Source organism: Labeo rohita, chromosome 3 (genome assembly GCF_022985175.1).
Source record: "Labeo rohita strain BAU-BD-2019 chromosome 3, IGBB_LRoh.1.0, whole genome shotgun sequence".
Lineage (NCBI taxonomy): Eukaryota > Metazoa > Chordata > Actinopteri > Cypriniformes > Cyprinidae > Labeo > Labeo rohita.
Window position 1 is genome coordinate 30,712,109 of NC_066871.1, and position 21,462 is coordinate 30,733,570.

The 21,462-nt window shown below is 37.1% G+C and overlaps 1 long non-coding RNA gene across 2 annotated transcripts; it reads right to left on the reverse strand.

The window, feature by feature from the left end:
- Positions 1-1,325: 1,325 nt before the first annotated feature.
- Positions 1,326-20,895, reverse strand: LOC127156275 (uncharacterized). Of its 2 annotated transcripts, none has more exons than XR_007825705.1 (4): positions 20,660-20,895; positions 19,059-19,136; positions 17,683-17,779; positions 1,326-3,326 (listed from the first exon to the last, which is right to left on the reverse strand). It is a non-coding gene; the product is annotated as an uncharacterized LOC127156275 (long non-coding RNA). The 2 variants fall into 2 exon arrangements; XR_007825713.1 differs by lacking the exon at positions 20,660-20,895 and adding an exon at positions 19,565-19,680.
- Positions 20,896-21,462: the final 567 nt, after the last annotated feature.

Genomic DNA, 21,462 nt, shown 5'->3' on the forward strand with positions numbered 1-21,462 from the left:
AAATTTCCACCTATGAAAATATTGAAAACTTTTTGCATTTTATTTTTAGTTTTTTTTTTAAACTATCTATTTGATTTAAAATATATATATATATATTTTCTTTGTAAATTATGAAACTTAACATAAAAAATGTGTCTCATGTCACTACCGAAACATGTATGTTTTAGTCCATTGGCTGAAAGTGATTTTAACTACACCCTTAAATTTATGATCAGGTAATATTTGTCATCACTCTCTCTCATAGCTACATGGTGAATAAACAGACTCCATCATTTTGAGGTAAATGTGTTCAAAAGTATGAAAAATCTGTAACTTTAAAGAATGTCACTACCGAACATCTGTTTTCTGCAATTAAACACTTTTTTTAGGACTAACATTGTTAGTTAAGTTAAATTTGGCAGTGTTTCGGTACCGACAAACGGGAACACGTAACCCTTTATTTGGGGGAAATAATATTTTAGTAGTTACGTACATTTATGTATTTTAGTATGTTTTAGTAGTGTTTTAGTATATAAATTAAAATTCTGTAATGTAATGGCTACAAAAACATCTCTGTCATTACCGAAAATGTGCAGTCATGACTGAAACACAGGCTATTCTGTCAAAAAGTAAAGTATACTGAATCATCAAATATCATATAACAGTGTTTGGTTATATCATACAAATGAATCCTCAACTTTGAAATCAGTATGATCAACTTTTAAAAATTGGATTCACAAAGATATATTGGATATAAAATACTAAAATATCGTTGAAATATTGTTGAAATTATAATTGTTTTACCTGAAAACTTTTTAATAAAATAGCAAAAATATATTTACAAGGTAGATGTAAACAAAATCTTAATAGGTCAATATAACCTCTCTTATTAAATTACATATTACTGTGTTTTGTAGTGACACATTTGCACAATTACTAGAAATGTGTACCTTAGATCAGGGGTCACCAAACTTGTTCCTGGAGGGCTGGTGTCCTGCAGAGTTTACATCCAACTTTCCTCAACACACCTGCCTGGAAGTTTCAAGTATACCTTGATTAGCTGGTTCAGGTATGTTTGATTAGGGTAGGAGCTAAACTCTGCAGGGACACCAGCCCTCCAGGACCGGGTCTGGTGACCCCTGCCTTAGATATTATACAATTTGCATACATACAAAATTTGTTTCCAGCTCTGACTTTGAACCAATTCTATAGAATGGCCCATATACAATATTATATTATATACAGCACATACTATATACATATACATAGCCTGTTAAAAGCCTTGACGCTCATTTGACCATGCACAGCATGCCCTCTAGTGCAATATAAATAATAACAGAAAAATGTATTTGGATCATTTACCTTTATTAGTTCAACACATACATCACATTTAGGCTGCAAGTCTCATTTTGCACTGAGACAACATCACAGTATTCCATTCATATATCTCTTTTCAGACACTTAACACTAATATTACACACTGACATCCATACAACCATAATCTTAACAATGCAAGCACAGTTTAAATAGTTTTCTTCACAAAACTCTAAATAAATAACCAAAAGAGACACAAAGTGTCTGGACAAGTTTTAATAAGAGAATATCTACTCAAAATATAACCACGTTGCCACTGCCAACGAGAGGCAAGCAAAACAAGCAATATTGCTCATTTGCACTGTAGACAGCTTTGTTGGTAGCGAATGGAAGTGATTTAGCTTGTCACTTACTTCCAGTGTAGGCACATCGTGAGAAATGGTAACATCCTGCATGCCTACTATAAATACTCCAATAATGGTGACAAAACGTTGTTGCAACACTCCTGAAGAAAGCTGGTGCTTGGATTTTAGGGAAATTCCCAAAGGCCTAAAATCCAACCAGACAGGCTTTGGTGCATGCACAGAAACAGAAAAGGCCCCTAAATGTTGGTTTTATCATTGCCTTAGTCAAAAGGGCCAAATTTGATCATCTCTTTTCTGTTCCTAGCTTTTAAAACCAAACATATCCAAACTTGTTGGACACCATCAAAAATTTCTGGTGTCTGAATAATTTTTGGTTTGACTGTAGGTTCATGGCATGACCAACATGTAACTTTGTGGAAGTTACATGTTGGACGATACAGTCCATTTATGCAAGCGAGTATAGCAAAATAAAGTAAACTATGACATATTATACACAAACATTCTTCATATAGTGGACTACCAGTAAAACTGATCAAATTTTGGACCAAAAATTATCCAGAAGCATTGACCTGACCATGTTTTGACCAAGCATTGCTTGGTAATTGGTCAACAAAGTATTGATAGTTGTGTAAATAGTCATACTAACAGTTGTCTGAATTTTTGGTTGATTGTAATCCATTACATACCTTTCTATCAAAGTTATCTGACATTATCAAGATGAATTTCTTCTGACAGTTTGTCATATTTTACACTGTCACAAATTTCACTCTCCTAATGTTGTTTCAAACCCGTATGACTTTTCCTTCTATGTAACATAAAAGATGTTTTGATAAATGGTAATATAAAAAAGCAAAAATATCTTCCACACAAAGTACTGGCATAATTTTCATTTTTGGGTGAACTATCCCTTTAAAGAGGTTTAAGTAAAACATCAGTGGTACAATTCACTGTAAGTACTAGACAAAATCATTAACCACCTTGTGGTGAACTGAGCACCACAAAACCTGATTGAAATTTATCAAAAGCTAACAGGCCACAGTCCCGATGATGTGTTGCATATTAAAGTTCACAAAAATTCATGCCAGATCCACAACAGTTATTTGATCTTTGATCTTAACTTGATGAATGTGGATTATTCTAAAAAAAGATGGGAGGGAATGTCAACGATTTCTGTATGAAAACATACATGTACAGCTTTTTTATGCACGCATGTGTGCATAGCTCATTAAAAATACTTTCTAAAATTTAAGGACACTTTACAGTTACAGCACTTCATTATCTTCAAGCTGGCCAGCTAATGATCTAACACCTCCTTGCATAGATCTAAACCAACTAATTTAGGACAAAACAGTGTCCACTACAGTCTTTGTCAGTTTGGCAAAGTGAAGATCATGCCATCCAAAACTTTGAAGAGACAATCACTGAGAAGCTTACGCACAGTGTGGTCCCTGAGCAGGCAGTAACAAAGTACCTTGATTGTTACACATTTCATTTTGGAAGTACAAATCCGTTCCATGTCAGTATGGCAGTCAGACGGACATGTTGGATGGCTGAGCTGATGATTCGAGGGGGAAGTATATCCATTATCCTTCTTTTATACTTGGGTTTAAAACATAGGTCCAAGAATTCTGTTGTTTGACTGGTCATCAGTTCATTAAATACGATCACCTATATAGGAAAAAAGGTGAAGAGGTCATGAGCAACAAGCATGTGTGCCTTAAAATCCTTTCAAACCAAGAACTTTATTTTATTGACAGTTTATTTATGGATCATTTAAATTACTACACTACTGCATTTGTTTGAAGGTTTGGCCTGATGTATTTGCACAGACTAAATGGTGGATAGCATTAAACGTGGCAACAAATTTACTGGTGAAATTAATTAAATTAAAGTTTATTATTATTATTATTATTATTATTATTATTATTATTATTGTCACAACCTAGACAAAACTGAAACATGGCAACAACTAAACTACTTGAATTCAAACACTGCTGATGACTAACACTGTTGATGAGAGTGTGGGTGTGTGAGAAAGAGAGAGAAAGAGAAAGAGAAAGAGAAAGAAAGAGAGCAGACATGCACTCCTGCATTTATACAACTACTATTAAAGTCTGGATTAACTTGGACTATCTTGAATACTTTTACAAAAATACATCACTACAACTTGGATACATCAATGATATACCACAACAACTTGAATTAGTCTTCATCTAGTCAGGATCTCAACTGATCGAAGACAAAAAGAGAACCTCCAGAAACCAAACAATGGTCAACTGAGGAACTAAAAGAACCACCTGTTAAGACCGAAGTGAGTAATCTCCACATATCTAAAACAGATTCCCTGGATCAGCAATTTGAAAAAAAAAAAAAAAAACCTTAGCTGGCTGAGAACAAACAACATCCAAAAATCAAAGGCCAAATGAGGACCTAAAAGAACCATCCGCAGAGACCAATGTGAGTACTCTCCAAATATCTAAAATAAATGCATATTAAAAGAAGAAAATGCTCCAGAAAAAAACAAAAAACAAAAAAAAACAAACAAACAACCTAGGTGGACTGGAGCAGCCTGTACGGTCCACGCAATTGGCCCAAGGAAGGTTTCCAACGGTGGGCTGAAGGTTTCTTGTGTGTTTGGTGCAAAGTTGTTAAATTTAAGTTAAATTCAGGGCTGTCGAATGATTAATAACATTCAAAATAAAAGTTTGAGTTGGCCTAAGAGAAATGTGTCATGTACTATATATATATATATATATATATATATATATATAAAATATAAATTACATAATTATAATAAATACATATATTTTTAAATATTTCTTAAATATATACATGAATGTGTTTGTATTTATACATAATTATACACAATTCACACACCCATATTAGGCAAACAAACTTTTATTTTGTATGCGATTAATCGCAATTAATCATTTGACAGTTCTAGTTAAATTATAATCGGACTCCATTTTTTTTATGACCTCAAATTTAGGTTAAAATGCCAATTGGTTGTTTGTTCATTTCTTCTTATTATTATTTTGGCTCATGTTATAGGAATCCTATTCCTATAACACTTTAGCCCCTTTCACACAGCGATTCCGGAAAATACACGGATACACGGATCCTGTGATTTGTCCCGGAATCATTTGATTTTGGTTCATTCACACTCCCAGTGATTTTCCAGAATATATGTGCGCGGTCACACACAACTCGTATAGATGCTGTAAAGATACGCAACATTTGGATGTGATGTGTAATGCGATGCGTACAGCTAAACAGGCAAACGATCTCCGCTTCTGCACGGATAGTGTTATTAAGGAGCTCCCTGGTCACTCATTCCAGTTTGCACATATATTATCGTCGTGAATGTTTATCTGCCTTCAAAACACCCGGTAAAAGACTCGCACGATAACCTGCGTCATCACTACAACACAGCCTTCACAGCATTTAATCTGGCTTTTGTTCACACAGCGCTCGTTCCGGGACTGATCCCGGCAATGTAACAAGGTCCCCAACCCAGGATCATTCCCGGAACTGTTTGCGTTCACACAGAAGGCACTCTGGCAATTTTACGGAATCAATGTGCAGTGTTAAAGGGGCTTTTGAGTCTCGTACCGGCTCATATGGATCTCATATTCACAAACTCGTCAGTCTTGGTCATTAGACAGAGGGCACTGACTAAGGCCATGTCCACACTAATACGTTTTCGTTTGAAAACGCATCTTTTTCTCTCCATTTTGGCCTTCCGTCCACACTGAGATGGCGTTTTTGGTAAAGGAAAATGGAGCTTTTTGAAAACTTTTGAAAGCTCTCCAAAGTGGATAAATTTGAAAACGCAGTTTTTGCGTTGCAGCGTGGACTGTGAAAACGGAGGCTTTTGAAACGATGACGCATGTTTAGTCATGTGACGCATATTGTACCAATAGATATCCATGTTTATACCGGTAACTGTGGCTGTTATGTGCTATTCACTTTCAGACTGCTGCTAAAGATATATTTGTACACTCTTTATATTACAGTCCTAAAAAAAAGATGACAGAAAATGTACTCACAGTTGCTATCCTGACTCCTGCAGCTAAACGTGAGGGCAGCTGCTTGTTAGATCAAACATGAGAGATAATATAATATTCTAGATGGCTCGTGCAATACTTAGCTCATTCTAGAATGCTTTTATTAGTCCCCATAGATCTGTAAACACTTAATTAAGGTAAGACAATATCTAACCAGAGGTCATGACCATTACTGTAAAACCAAATTGACCAAATTTAACTTCTAAAGCTGGGGACACACTACACGATGGGTCTTCAACCGGGGGTCTGCGATACTGCAGGGGGTCCGCTAATTAATGTTGGATCACAAAAAATAATTATATTAAAAATAATATAATTATTGCATTAACAACTTTAATAAAATGCTTGCATCCATGTGCAGTACGATACGTCAACATAAACGGAGCAAAAAAAAAAAAAAAAAAAAAAAGAAACAAGAAAACAAGCGCCCTAACTTGAAAACGCTAATGGCTAATAATTTATGCACAATTTAATTTGACAGAATGGCTTTGTAATATCAATAAACCCACTGCAGAAGCCCTAGCCAAATGCAAACAAGATATTTTTCTGAGCACTTTCTGGACTTATCTAAAGCTTGGATTTACTTATAAGGACACAGGTGACATTGAATTGGCAGTGTGTTATTTGTTCAGCTATCCTATCAAACAAAAGCATGAAATCATCAAAGCTGTTTCAGTTACACGCATCTATTCACAAGTTTTTACTTTGAATAGATTCAACATCTTGGATGACAAAACACTGTGCAGAGCTGGATGCAAAGTTCAGTGGCTCACTAAATTGGCCTATCTGACAGAGGTTCTCTCTACTTAACAGACGTAACTCTTCTTTGCAGGACCGCAATGCACATGACATTCAGCTTCATGATAAGATAGATGGTTTACTGAAGGAGCTGAAAAGATGGAGAGAGTGAGTTTCCATGTTTCCATCTGTGGATGACCTGGGTGATTCTGCAGTGCTTTCACCTCAAGTGACAGATTTAATTGTTGAGGCACTTGAGGAGCAATTTGGAAAGTACTTTTCTGAAGCTGAATCCTGGTGAAAGGACAAGACATGCATACAGTTTCCATTTAAAGACAATGCATCGGATGGATCAAATTTGACAGTGACAGAGCAGGATCAACTGATTGATTTAAGCACTGACAGTACATACAGAAACATACGAGACAAGTCCTCTCACCGCCCAGTTCTGGATCTCATGCCAGAAAGACTGGCAGCAAAGGACATGAGCATTTTGCCTTTAATTTGCTAAATTTAAAATGTACAGTTCTTTTAAACTTAAAGCTGAAGGTCATGAACAAGGTCGCCATGAGTCACGCAGTATCTTCTCGACGTAAGTAACTTTATATAATCATGCTGTGATTTCTCACGTGCACAAATTTAGGTTGGTCAACAACACACTGTTGCTCTAAACAGAAAAACCCAATAGCCTCTACAGTCTAAGTATACATAACTAATGCCAATGTATTAGCCAGAGCTCTAAAACATATCAAAGCTGAATCTAAACGCAAGATGCATACCTGACTTGAGAAAAATACATAGTATGAAGTGTACGCAAAAACATACAGAATCATTTGAAGCTCCCCTCAGCGCAATCAAAAATATGCTGAGCAGATCAGTCGCACTTGTGCTCCTTAATATTTATTCAGTCACACATGTGATCAGCCAAGTCTGAAATGCTGGCACTGTAGAGACCTGTTACCAACAACCTCCCCCGAGAACTGTAAGAAAAAAAAATTTCCCCTTACAGACAACACCCAGAAAACACTGTCAGGACGCCAGCACTGTCACATGCTGAGATCATTCCAGCCAGCACCAGAGCATGCTTCCTCAGCCCTCATACTTCCTCACATTCAGCACATCAGGCCAGACCAAAGCCTCTCCTGCCTCCCCCCTCCCCCCTCCCCCCTTCAATTGCAAGGCCCCTGGAAGTCACAGCTATGCTCAGACAGTAAGCGGAAAACCCACAACAGCATCAACGCAAGTGTAAGATTGTGTAATTTTAAACAAATGCATTTACATTGTGACTGTGCCCCAGACGCAATCAACAGGAACCGTCTCTGTAAAGGTGTGAACAAAATGGTTTATACATTTAGAATAATAAAGGAATAGCATTCCTCAGGAACTTCTTGTAGATTACAGGATCCACAGCAGGGGGTCCTGACAGTATCTATTGTTTCTAGCCATTTATCTTTAGGTATAAAGTTCTGTCTTAAAGATAGAACTATAGGAGAAGCTATGTAGAAGCTAGATAGAAGCTAAGGAGAAGCTATGAAGAACTTTAAAAGAAACTAGGAAGAAGCTTCGGACCCTTACATGGGTTAAGATCTAGAAGACCGCTATGCTACATGACCTTCTTCAATAAACTCTTTTCCCCTGAACTTTGGTCAGGCTTACTTATTTTATGTATTAGAGAAATCTAATACATATGGCGAGCCATCCAAACCACTGGTCAACCAAATACAGCAAAATCTAACAATTTGGCGAGAGCCAGCCAGGAGAGACAGATAAGAAGAGAACTCACCAACTGCAACAAGAAGTGAACAGAAAAGTCTTGAAGATTCTACAGTTTTTTGTGTTGAAGAACAACAGACTGCATCTGTGGACACAACTTATTTGAATCAACTGGATCCTGTCTCAAAGATCCTAATTTGGTGAGTGAAACTTATCAGCTCTCTAAAGGAACACTTGAAGAACACACTTTCATAAGTAAGCAAATAATTTGATGCATGTAGTGTAGCCATAATAATCAGTGCAACACTGTTTAAGAATTTTTGGCTTGGGCCTTTCTCTTGAGTCTGTAGGAATCTTAAATGATTTAGTTCGTTCTCAACAATTTGGTCCGTTCATAAAGAGACTGTAGAAGCAGAGGCTTGGTCCTTTCTCTTTTTGTCTGTAGGAATTGTGTAAAAAACAACAATTTGGTCCATTCGTCCAGAGACTGTAGGAGCTGTAGAAAGCATTGGGACTGATGTTGCTGCAAGAATTGTGAATTCTTGACTGGGTGCTAACTCAGTAGCCACTTTTTTTTAGCTTTGAAAAGTAATTGGGTTAAAAAAGGATGGTATAAAGCCATGAAACAAGTTTGTTTACCTTACGTTTAACAGCTGTAACACCTTTCGTTCTGTTTTCACACCTCTGAGGGCACTTTTCCTGTACTTGCCATGGCTGAGTCTCCACGAAACAATTGTTATGGCTCTGTACTGAGATCAACAACAGAAAGGCATGGGACAGAACCTCCAAATGTCACCATTGATCAGATGTTGTACAATCTGAATGTGTATTTGGACAAAAGGCTGGGACTGAGGAAGTGCCATGATGACATGTGCCAGAGGTACAGCATTAAACACTTAGAGAGTGAACAATGGGCCTTGCCGGACATTAAAAGGGCTTATGGAAAGACACAGCGCTTCTGGACAAACACCAAGAAAGATGGACTGTCTGTGGTTTCGGTCAAACAAATTCTATATCATCTGCAGAAGTGTGAGACTGACAAATTACAACGTGAGATCAAAACAGAGAAAGCAAAGGTTCGAGCACTGGCTGAACAATTGCAAACTGTAAAGACAGACAAAGAAGGACTGTTACATGAGAATGACAAGATGATAACTTTGCTCTCCAAAATCTTTAAGTAACACTGAAGACAGCGATGAAGACATCAACAAACATGCTGATACTATGAGGAACACAAAGGTCAGACTTGCTCCTGTTATCATCAAGAACAGACGAACTGAAGTTGAAATTGACAATGAGGAGGAGTATGAGGAGAATGGTGAGCAACGAACTCGCACTGTAAAAAAGTTGGTAAAGATATGTTCCATACAGAACATACCAGCCAGCTACACCTGAACAAGTTGGCAAACGGTCAAAAGAATTGCCAGACGTGTACAAGCAACCACAAAGAGTTTGGCAATTTCTTCAACGCTTGCAGAAAATCTACAATTTACATCCACTAGGGGTGGGCGATATAACCAAAATCTTCTATCACGGTAGAAGCAATTTTCTACCTCAATAACGATATATCACAATATAGCAATTTGTATCTGAAAATGCATAAATAAAAATTCAAACAAAGAAACTGTTTTATATAATGTAATTTCATTTAAACTGTGAATTGCAGCATTACTTCAAGTAAAAAAAAACAACCATACTGTTTACTGCAAGTGTATCGTCAGACTCATACACGGCTACGTTGATCCACAGATCTGTAGTCGTTGCGAAGTGAGCGACATCACGAACAGGGCTCGAAATTGCGACCGTTTTGGTCGCATATGCTCCCAAAATTTATTCTGCGCGACCTCAAAATATATTTGGAAGCGAGTGCGAGAAATTGTTGTGCTGCGACATGTTCTAATTTCTTTACAAAACTTTCGCTAGCCTAATACTGCCCAGACCGCTGTGAGCTGATACAGTGACAGTTTTGCCGTTTTCTCCAACATTACATAACTAATTAAACTCGATCTGTACATTCTTAACTTTAATACAGAATTTAGATATTAGCCGTCGATCACTCCCTGTCACTGACACTGCGCTCTGCTGAAATTCGGAACCGGACGTTCTTTCTCTCAACTAACCTCTGTTCCTGATTTGTACAAACTACATTGCAATTAGGGATGTGTGATATGACGATTTTTATTGTGGACAAATAAAAGGTCTCCACAACCTGCTTTTGAAGAAATATACTATATTTCGTGCTACAGCACACATTCTGTCAGACGCAATTCTTGCGCCTCAGTCTCAATATACTGTAAAACGCGGCATACATTCACATCAAATGATAACTCAGCTTCAGAGTTTCACTCACGCAGGGGCGTAATTTCCACCGGGGACACAATTTTCAAAACTCCCCCACTTTCAAATTGTTTTGTTAAATTAATGTCTTGTATTGTAGAATGCACGCTTAGCACAGCTGAGAGTTTAGCGCCATCGTTAAAACGAAACCGAATGTAAAACGCGCGCGCATTCAAAAGCATTTTTAATACCCCACGTTCAGAGAGCGACTCCCCAATGTGCATAAATTAGGCTACATAACATATCTAGGCTGTAGGCTATAGGTTGTGTAGTTGTATTTAATGCAACCTTAATATACATTTGGTGCGCCTAAATTTTTTTTTGGTGCTCCTAACTATTTGAAGTTGGGAGCACCAGTGCTACCAAGTAAAAAAGTTAATTTCGATCCCTGACTAAGCTCATTTTCCACTTCGCTACAGCAAGACATGTATAAACTTGGCAACTCCACTTGGCAAAAATATTTGCGGCTTGGGATTACGTATCTTGCATCCAGTGTTTTTACCAAAGCTTTAAACCCCTCCTTTTCAACTGTGTGAATAGGTGCTATGTCTTTGCAAATGTGCGTTGTAATAGCACGCATTATGTCTAACCATCTTCGAGATTTCTTGTCGTAGGGAATTGCATTTGCGAAAGACGCCGTTAAGGAAGTTTGTACGGGATTTTTGGGCTTGCAAGTGCTCTGTGATGATGTAGATGAGTGGGCTGAGGTTTGCCGCATTTTTTTACTTTGGCCATATTCGTTTGGATGCTTGGATTTCAGATGATAGAAAAGGTTTGACGTGTTTCCACCGCTTGCTAAAACAGTGCTCTTGCATACCTTGCAAATCACGTTCGTCTCATTCGTAGCACTTTTCCTATACCCAAACCAATTCCACACCACAGACAATGCACCTTTTTTCTTTACAATCTCCTCGTTGTTGGTTTCGTCACATGTAAGCGAAGTCACCGCTGCTGCACCGTCTTCTTCCATTGTGGTTACGTAACGTGCAACGTCACGTGATCTCAATCGCGATTAAGACGATAGACCAAAATCTCTATCGGTTGACAAATTTCTACCGGTTAATCGTGTCTACCGGTATAATCGCCCACCCATAACATCCACTAGACTGTGAGATGATTGTTAATGTGAGCTTAAGAGACAATGACCAAAAGAGACTAACAGAAAGTGTTGAAAGAAAGATTGGTGAGTCTCAAGAAAACATTGAGGATGGATGGGAAGTGGTGCAAACCTTCTTGTTTGAACTGAAACCTATAGGTTAATTGGGCTAAAATTACCTCTTGCATGCAGAAGACAGGAGAAAGTGTTGCAGTGTTTGAAGAACGCTTCAGGCAAACTTGGAAGGAACATGCTGGTGTGAACAACAACAGTGAAGATCTCAATAAAGATACTAGCATGCCTCTCAAAACCACATTTGTGAATGGACTGAAACCTGAGATTTCTCAAGCTCTTAAAATCAAGTATGATGACTGGGACAGCATTGCAACAACATTCATCCAGATTGTTGAATGGTCAGCAAAGATTGAAAGAACACAGGATGTCAAACTCAGAGCTTTGCAATCCAAAACCTTGTACAACAACAGGACAACAGGGTATAAAAAAAAAAGTGAATATCAGACACACTCAAAAACCAAAACTCAAGGAAGTTGCAGGAATTGCAACGAGGAAGGACACTGTGTATGTAATTGCACGATGAGCTTAAAACATCAAAGTAATGATGAGGACAACCTAATGAAAGCAGAAAGCAGGTTTCAGCAGTTGACAGCCAAACAAAAACAGACTCTGCTAAATGCTGTGGAGCCGCAGGGAAACTGAAGAACCTCTCTCTGCAGCACCAGCTAGCGACATCTCATCCAAAAGCTTATGGACTCCATGTGTATGTGAACAAGACAAGTGAAGACACAATAGAGAAGGGTAAAGCATACACAGAAACCTCAACAACTGAAGCCAAAGATGATGTCCTAGAAGGCAGTGCTGCTAAACAAGCCGTAAAGGAGAGAGGTCCACATACAGTGGCATCAAGACAAATTAAACTACACAGACAGCAGGACAGTAAACAAATGCAAAATGAAGAGTGCAAAGTTTCCTCACTGATCGAAATTGGAGCTGAACTGCAAGATGACAACCAATGCAGTGAGGGAAACCACAAGGAAGCTACAAGGATATTATGCCCTTTTGAACATGTCCAAGGCCAGCCCATGTCCAATGAAAATCCAACATCTGATAGTCTTGTCCAAATGGATGAAAGACTCAGCCTGGCAGTACACAATGCCAAGAATCAGGTTTTGACACCTTCAAAGGGTGCCCATGGTATAGTGCCCAACAAATGGGTAAAGATTAGGGATGGCGAAAACTAAAAAATTTCTTGACCGACCACCGAGCCTCATTAGCCGGTTGAAACCGGTTAACCGATTAGTTTAAAATATGGTACGCTATTTGAAATAACAGCCATTTCGAGCCGCGCCTGCAATTTCGCAACTCTGTCGCATCTCTCTGCCGCTCTGCCTCCCGCACACACACACACACACTGCCACTCGCGTCACTTTTTTAAAATCCCCTACAGCGCGAAACATGAGTCCCGCAAACGCGGCGCCGAAGAGCTTGTTGTATGTAATCGTAGGACAAATGGCTCCTTAGTTTCAAATGGTTTGGGTACAAGGTAATCGCTTTGAAAATAAAGGCGTTTGTCTAGGTTAGAAGCTCATTTGAAACATTGCCACGGCTCATTTAAGAAAATGACAGCTCCGAAGAGACGCCGCTCTTTTTTTTTAGCCTGTTGCCTTTACTTTTCGCAAACCTTGTGAGCGCGCGAACCCAAACGCTGTGACCTCGCGCCAAATGTTTTTATTGGTTTATTAAGTACAAACAGGCGAGTTATGAAAAATTGAGTGTGAGGGATAATTTGTTCACTTAACACAAAAAGATGAGGAATGAGATGGCTAACTGTAGTAGCGTATAGTCCACTGTCTATAATAGCCTAATTTAGATATCACTTTTTTTTTTAACCGACTACCGACAACTTTGACCGGTTAACGTTGATACGGTCAACCACCGGTCAAACGGTCATCGGTTAACATCCCTAGTAAAGATTTAAAAAAAAAAAAAAAAAAAAACTCATGTCACAGCAAGAATCCAAGTGGCAAAGACCACTTGAGGAACTTTTATTAACTGATGCAGCAGTTAAGGCACAGGGAAACATTGAGTGGATAGATGTGAATTTGCCTAGAGATGAGGGATAGATGGCAGTAGTGTTTTTCAGAGTCCAGATATAGCGGGACAAGGGTTTTTAGGCTCTAGCTTGTCGTCTGAGGACGAAGACATGGACATTCTACCACTGATAAACACTGTAGTGTCCTGCCAACATTAAATAGGGACAGTTTTATTCACAGTTAGGCATGATTTGTTTAAAATCTTTTCTTTGGAAAGATATGTTTGCTTTTTCTCTTGTGTGTGATTGCAGGTGTTCCAGCGTTCCAGAGGATCAGCAGAGACATCCAACGCTTAGACTGCACTGGCCACCTAGATAAATATGCCTGAACATCCACAGAACACAGCAACATCCACAACTTCCACATGATCACAATGTCAAAATAAAAAAGGACTTAGGCATTCAAGAGAATACAAACTTCACCATGAACTCTTATTCTGTCATCTCACGTAATGGAGCCTGTATACAGCACGCTGTATTCATGATTACTGAAAAGTATGTTTTGTGATCAAAAGTGATCATGGGGGGATTGAAAGATTTTGTGTAATTTTAGACAAATGCATTTACATTGTGACTGTGCCCCAGATGCAATCAACAGGAACTGTCTCTGTAAAGGTGTGAACCAAATGGTCCACACATTTAGAATAGCAAAGGAATAGCCTTTAGTACCATGAATGATACACAGGGCAACTTTTTGAGCTTGGGTACTTTTTTGAGCTTGGGTACTTAACCACTGAGAATCGCTAACAAATTTATATCTGGATAATTTCTATCGATGCACTTAAAGGAGAAGTCAACTTCCAGAACAAAAATTTACAGATGATTTGCTCACCCCCCTTGTCATCCAAGGTGTTTGTGTCTTCCTTTTTCAGTCGATAAGAAATTATGTTTCTTGAGGAAAACATTTCAGGAATTATCTCCATATTGTGGACTTCAATAGTGCCCCCAAATTTGAATTTCTAAAATGCAGTTTAAATGCAGCTTCAAAGAGCTCTAAACGATCCCAGCTGAGGAAGAAGGGTCTTATCTAGCGGTCATTTTTTAAATAATTTGACAATTTATATACTTTTTAATCCTGAAATCCTCGTCTTGTCTCGTCTCTGTGATGCACGAGTACTCTGTGTAATCCGGGTAAAGGCAATTAGGGTATGTCGAAAAACTCCTGTCTCGTTTTCTTTTTCAATGTCAAAATTATCCTACATTGCCTTTTTTTTTTTTTTTTTTTTTTTGTAAAGGGTGTTTGATCATCTTTGCATTTTCATTTTGTAAATACTGGGTTGGTACTTCTGCAGCAATGTAGGATGATTTTAAAGTTGGGAAAGAAAACGAGATGGGAGTTTTTCAACATAACCTTACTGTATTGACTTAATTAAACCTGAACAAAAATAAAGTTTACATAGACTTAGACAATACGAGCGTTTGAGGTTTAAATGTATATAAATTGTAATTTTGTTTTGAAAATGACCAATCGTTTCGCTAGATAAGACCCTTCTTCCTCAGCTGGGATCATTTAGAGCCCTTTGAAGCTGCATTTAAACTACATTTTGGAAGTTCATACTTGGGGGAACCACTGAAATTCACAATACAGAGAACATTCCTGAAATTTTTTCCTCAAACAAGTATTTATCGAAGAAAGAAAGAAACATGTTGGATGACAAGGAGGTGAGCAAATTATCTGTAAATTTTAGTTCTAGAAATGGACTTCTCTTTTAATAAAGGGAGTTTTTGCGAGACAGATGGGGAATGTCCTTTGCTCACTTTCTGAATATAATGCATCCTCAGTTTGAATAACCATTTTACTTTTATTTTACTAAAATAATCAGTGTGAAGTCTTTTTTAATGTGCAAAAAGCAATAAACTTTTTACATTTTTAAATGGTTCTTAACTTTTGTCTGTGTAGTCAGAATATCACATGCCGTTTTCACAAACACAAAACATTTTTATATATTATTAAATCAACATTAATAATCATTATTACAATATCAAGAGTAGTGTTAGACAATGATTTGTCATAACCTTGCAGTCCTACTGTTCCTGTTTTTTATGACATAATTTAAACGTACTTTATTCTGATTGATTGAACATTTTGATATAACTTCACATAAGACAAACACATTTAATAAGTTCACCATAAAATTACTATTACAAAGGTAAAAAAAATCTAACCAATGTAAATCAAACCCAAAGGACAAATATTGCTTCTTAATGGAAAAGTACATTTTTGACACTGACCGTAAGATAAAACAAAATAAATAAATTAAAAAAAAAAAACAACAACACTCCACACGGCATAATAAAGGCCTTCTGAAGTGAATTGATTCCCCCCCCATGATTAGCGTTACTAGCAGGCACAAGACTAGCAGTCACTTTGTCTCACACACAGAGTAAGAGAGAGTCTTATACCATGCAGAATTGATGGGCTATATAAACAATATTCTTTGCTTATTTTCCTGTCAAAATATCGGAGTTCCTTTGGATTTCTTTAGCTTTAAGAATTGCCGGTTTCTCTGGTAGTAGGTGACCTATTATTGTCCCCGTTGTGATTTGAGCAAATCAGTTAGAGCGAACACAGACAAGTGACTAACATTCATAAACCCAGCAGCTCATTAATCCTTACAGCATTTTAAATTGTTATTTGTAGTACAAGTCGTAGTAGTTTTGTTATCTTATCAGTATTATTTTTATTTTTTTCCCTTTTTTTTTTATAGAGAAACTACATTACAAGCAATATCTTAAGCAACACCACCAGTTCAGTCAACATGACAAAAATCTTACATGGTTATTATAATTTTAATGCTAAATTAACAATCATGTCATATTATAATGCTTGAGTGACTGATGCTAAGTGTCAGATATTATATATCATCCAAGTGATTTGACATTAACACTTTTTTTTTTATGTAACAAAATAGTTACCTCCTTGTTAATTAGTTATTTTTATATTGATGTACAATCCATTTCTCTATGTGCATTCTTGTGGACTTGTGAAACGGCATTGCCCAAAACCCACCTAATTTTCAAAATATTACTGTTATTGTGTCATGAAAGTTTTAAGAGTTTTCAGGCGATAATGTAGTTGTTTAAAATGCAAATCTGTGGTTTATTTGTAAACAGTGTCTATTTCAAAATTTGCTATGCCGATTTCGAAGCTCGAGGCGATCACTGGGTGCTGAGTGCTCACATATGTGACCCTGGACCACAAAGCCAGTCTTAAGTCACTGGGGTTTATTTGTAGCAGTAGCCAAAAATACATTGTATGGGTCAAAATTATTGATTTTTCTTTTATGGCAAAAATCATTAGGAAATTAAGTAAAGATGTTCCATGAATATATTTTGTAAAATTTCTACTATAAATGTATGAAAACTTAATTTTTGATTAGTCATGTACATTGTTAAGAACATTATTTAAAGAACTTTAAAGGCAATTTTCTCAATATTTAGATTTTTTTGCACCCTTGGATCCCTCAGCCAAATATTATCCTATCCTAACAAACCATACACCAATGGAAAGCTTATTTATTTAGCTTTCATATGATGTATAAATCTTAATTTTGACATACGTTTGACTGAACTGTTTGCTTTTGACTTTATTTCCTCATATATAAGCCTTTTATACTTTGTACTTACACTTTTATAATGGCTATTATTGTTCATTAAAACTGATATTTAACAAAAAGAGGCAGAGTTGTGCTTATTGTCACACATTATCGTCGATCGCTACTTTCATACACCACGCCCAACAAGTTAAGGTACATGTCGGCGGTGGAAACGCAAGTTGGATCGGTCCTAAATCGTACCGTACTGTACTGACCCGTACCACTCGGTGGAAACAAGCCATTAGATGAAGAAGACATCCAAAACATGCAGTGGTGGGGTGTTCACAGGTTTCAGAAGGACAGATAAATTCACATTACCACAATTCTGCATGAAAATAAAAGACAATCGAATTGTATCATACCTCACCTCAGTGAAGACAAACAACTTGAGGATCTTCACCACGGACGGACAGAGCTATGGCCACTGAAAAATGGTGAGGTTTCTTCCACTGAAAGTTTTATTTCTGATACAAAATTACATAGAGAAAAGGTTATTTTTGCTACTGTGTTTCATGGGATTTATAAAGAATAAAGGGACTGTTCACCCAAAAATGAAAATTCATTTATCATTAATTACTCACCCTCATGTTGTTCCAAACCCGTAAGACCTTTGTTCACCTTCGTTCAACACAAATTAAAATGATCAAAAAAATAGTCCATGCAACATCAGTGGTTCAATTGTGATTTTATGAAGCTACGAGAATACTAAAACAAAAATAACATTTCAACACATTTTCATCTCTACTGCATCAGTGGCGGCACAAACGCAGATCAACAGATTTAAATAGCTTTCATACAGTATGCTTCTTTCTCCGCGTGTAAACAAGGCATGGCGCATGTGTTCACCATCAAAACACCGGATCTGGGATCTTTTGTTTTCTTTGCCCAAAAAAGTATTCACGCAGCTTCGTAAAAACTTCATAAATACAGCTGAACCACTGACGTCACATAGACTACTTTGTCGATCACCCTGGTACTTTTCTGGGCCTTGAACATGGTAATAACCCTTGCTGTCTATGGGAGGGTCAGAGACCTCAAACTTCTTCAAAAATATTTTTTTAATTATAATTTGCGTTCAGAAGACGAATGAAGGTCTTACGGGTTTGGAACAACATGAGGGTGAGTAATTAATGACAAAATTGTCATTTTTGGGTGAACTAACCCTATAAGCAACACTTTGTACTAAATTACATATTCGCAAGTATAAACGTAATATTCAAATATACATTTTCATATATGTGACCCTGGACCACAAAACCAGTCTTAAGTAGCAGGGGTATATTTGTAGCAATAGTACATCGTAATACATTGTATGGGTCAAAATTATCGATTTTTATTTTATGCCAAAAGCCATTAAGATACTAAATAAAGATATTTTGTACATTTACTACTGTAAATATATCAAAATGTATTTTTGATAAGCAATATGCGTTGCTAATAACTTAATTCCAACAACTTTAAAGGCGATTTTCTCAATATTTAGATATTTTTACACCCTAAGGTTTTTAAATAGCTGTATCTCAGCCAAATACTGTCCTATCCTAAAAATGCATCAATAGAAAGTATATTTATTCAGCTTTCACTTGATAAATCCCAATTTCAGAAAACTGACCCTTATGACTGGTTTTGTGGCCCTGGGTCACACACGTTCCTATTTTCAATCCATGAATGATTATGCTTTATAATTAGCTAATCACTTCAAATGTCACCTACTAACATCCTGTAAATCTTTCAGATACACACCAGTTGCATCAGGTCCACGGCAGCGCAGCAGTCTCCACACTCTTCTCAGAGGCCTCCACAGACACTCAAATAACCCATCTGCGATAAGATAAGAGATTACCATGTGAGCGAGCACTTTTTAATCACTAAACGTATCTAAAATGCATCAAACTATAAACTATTCATAGACAAGCTTACAATCGCTTATATTTCACTGAAACTATCAGAAAAGCGTCTTGTACTCCGCAGGGGCTGACGCACCTAACTCGACGTTTGACGCTAATGTTTACAAATAACTTAAATTTCGATGTCACTTCGTATATAACAGTGTGAATTTCCACCATCAACTCCGAAATAGTTACAGTGGATGATAACTTGATCAACTTGATCCAACCAAGCGATACCGGAGAGTCGACCACAAGAGTCGAGGTAACGTTACCAACAGGTTGAAAAATACAAAGCCCGCGCCGCTACACATCAAATCGGTTTAAAACCACGCTGAATTAAAACTGATGAGTATTTCTCACCCCTGGAATTTGGTGTAGCCATCAGTGTGCTAATGTCTCCGTTGTAAACCTCGTCCACACCGCCGAAACGAACATGCAACCCTCTCGCGGCAAACTTGAAATTCATAAACTTATTTTGCTGAGAGGGGGCTGAACCAACGTGACGCCAAGCATGTTGCCATATCCGCTTTTTTCATCAAGTCAAACGACACTCTGCGTAGTGTTATTAGTAATATTTTCATATTATTTTTTATTCGTTATTTTCCTTTGTTTCTATCTCTACCAGATCCGATTCATATCCCATTGAAACGTAAATGTGCACCGTTTTCCATTTCTCGGTCCATGAGCCGTTTACTTTATTCTACCTGGCAACATCGATGACAGCCTTCCTCTTTATACACGAGTGTGACACACAACGCGAAAGAAAGGCTTTAACTCTTAATAGCATTCTACTCTACTATATACTTATACTACTATTTCTAACATAAAGATATAATAGAAGTAGTCAGAGTATTATGACCGCATCTAGCTTAAAAAGAAAACTTTTTCATTGACAAATCAGAGACGACTTTACATACAACCAATCAAAAATGCCGTCACAAATCTAAAATGAAGAGACGCGCGCATTTTGTGCGGATGGTTTTACCGGCTACCATTGGTAACCCAGTACACTTCCGCGTTCCTCCCAGCAGTGCAAAGGCGGCAAAAAAAAACAAGCCATGTGCACTGTAAAATGCCCTTCATTTATTTAGATGGGCAGTTGAATATGTTAAATATTTAAATTATAAAAATTATAAAATTATTAAATTGTGTATTATTCTAAAAAAAATAATAATAATAAAATAAAAAAATAAAAATCTAATGTAAATTGCAGTTTATAATCGGTTGTTTATTAATATTTTCTGTTTTAATCAATAAAACTCTTGATTTAAAAAATGGATTCACTTACGTACGTGAGGACAGTAGTATTTTGCATTTCTTTTTAAAGCCAGGTACTCGTTTCTCTTAGGATCTCTGGCAAACTTACACAAAAACTTTCCATAAATGTCTGTATGTCTCTTTAATGTCATGAATAGGCTCCAATAATGGAAAAAGCTCAAGAAATGCGTAACTTACCTTTCAAAACCGCTCTTCTCACTTATATTCCACCAACTGGTGCACAGCAGGAAATGAATGAACTTTAATGTTTTCCATTTTTCTTTTTTCCTGCCATTTTCACCACAATTAAACAGCCTTAATCGGCATCTTCTTTTCTTCGGTGTTTTCTTCTTTAGCTCCATTATACTGGTTGAATCTCCGTTGTTGTAATAATTCCTACAGCGTGTAATGAACACGTTGCTTGTTGCCCAGAAACTGTGGTTCCCGCGCGTGTTTGGCTGGTTCTTCTTTGGTTGCTTTTTTAGTTGACTAGGAAGATGGAGCATCGCGCCACCACGAGGAGGTCGATGACTATGCTGTTTAAACCACCCACTGCAAAGCTCGTTTGTGGGATGAGAAGCAATGCAATTTTCATGCGAGTATACAAATCTGTTATAATTATAAAATAGAAGTTAAACAGTCTTGTTGCAAATGAATGCGGGCATCTGTTGGAAAACAGCATGTGGATAAAAGTACTACACCTAACTTTTGCAAATTGGTGGATTTTGAAGAGTGTCATTACTTATTATTTAATCAATTGCTTTTCAAAATGTATAGCATATTTAAATTACAAAAAGTAGACAACGTTTATTTGTGTATAACAAGTGCAGTTGACTTATATCAACTAGTCTTTTCTGAGCAGATCATAAATATCTTTATAAATGTCATAAAATAACTGTTATTTTAAGTGCATGAATCCAATATGAAAATAACATGGATTAAAATTGCTGCTACTAATTGTCTGTCAAAATTCATGCCTGTGTAATGTTACATTTTGTCAT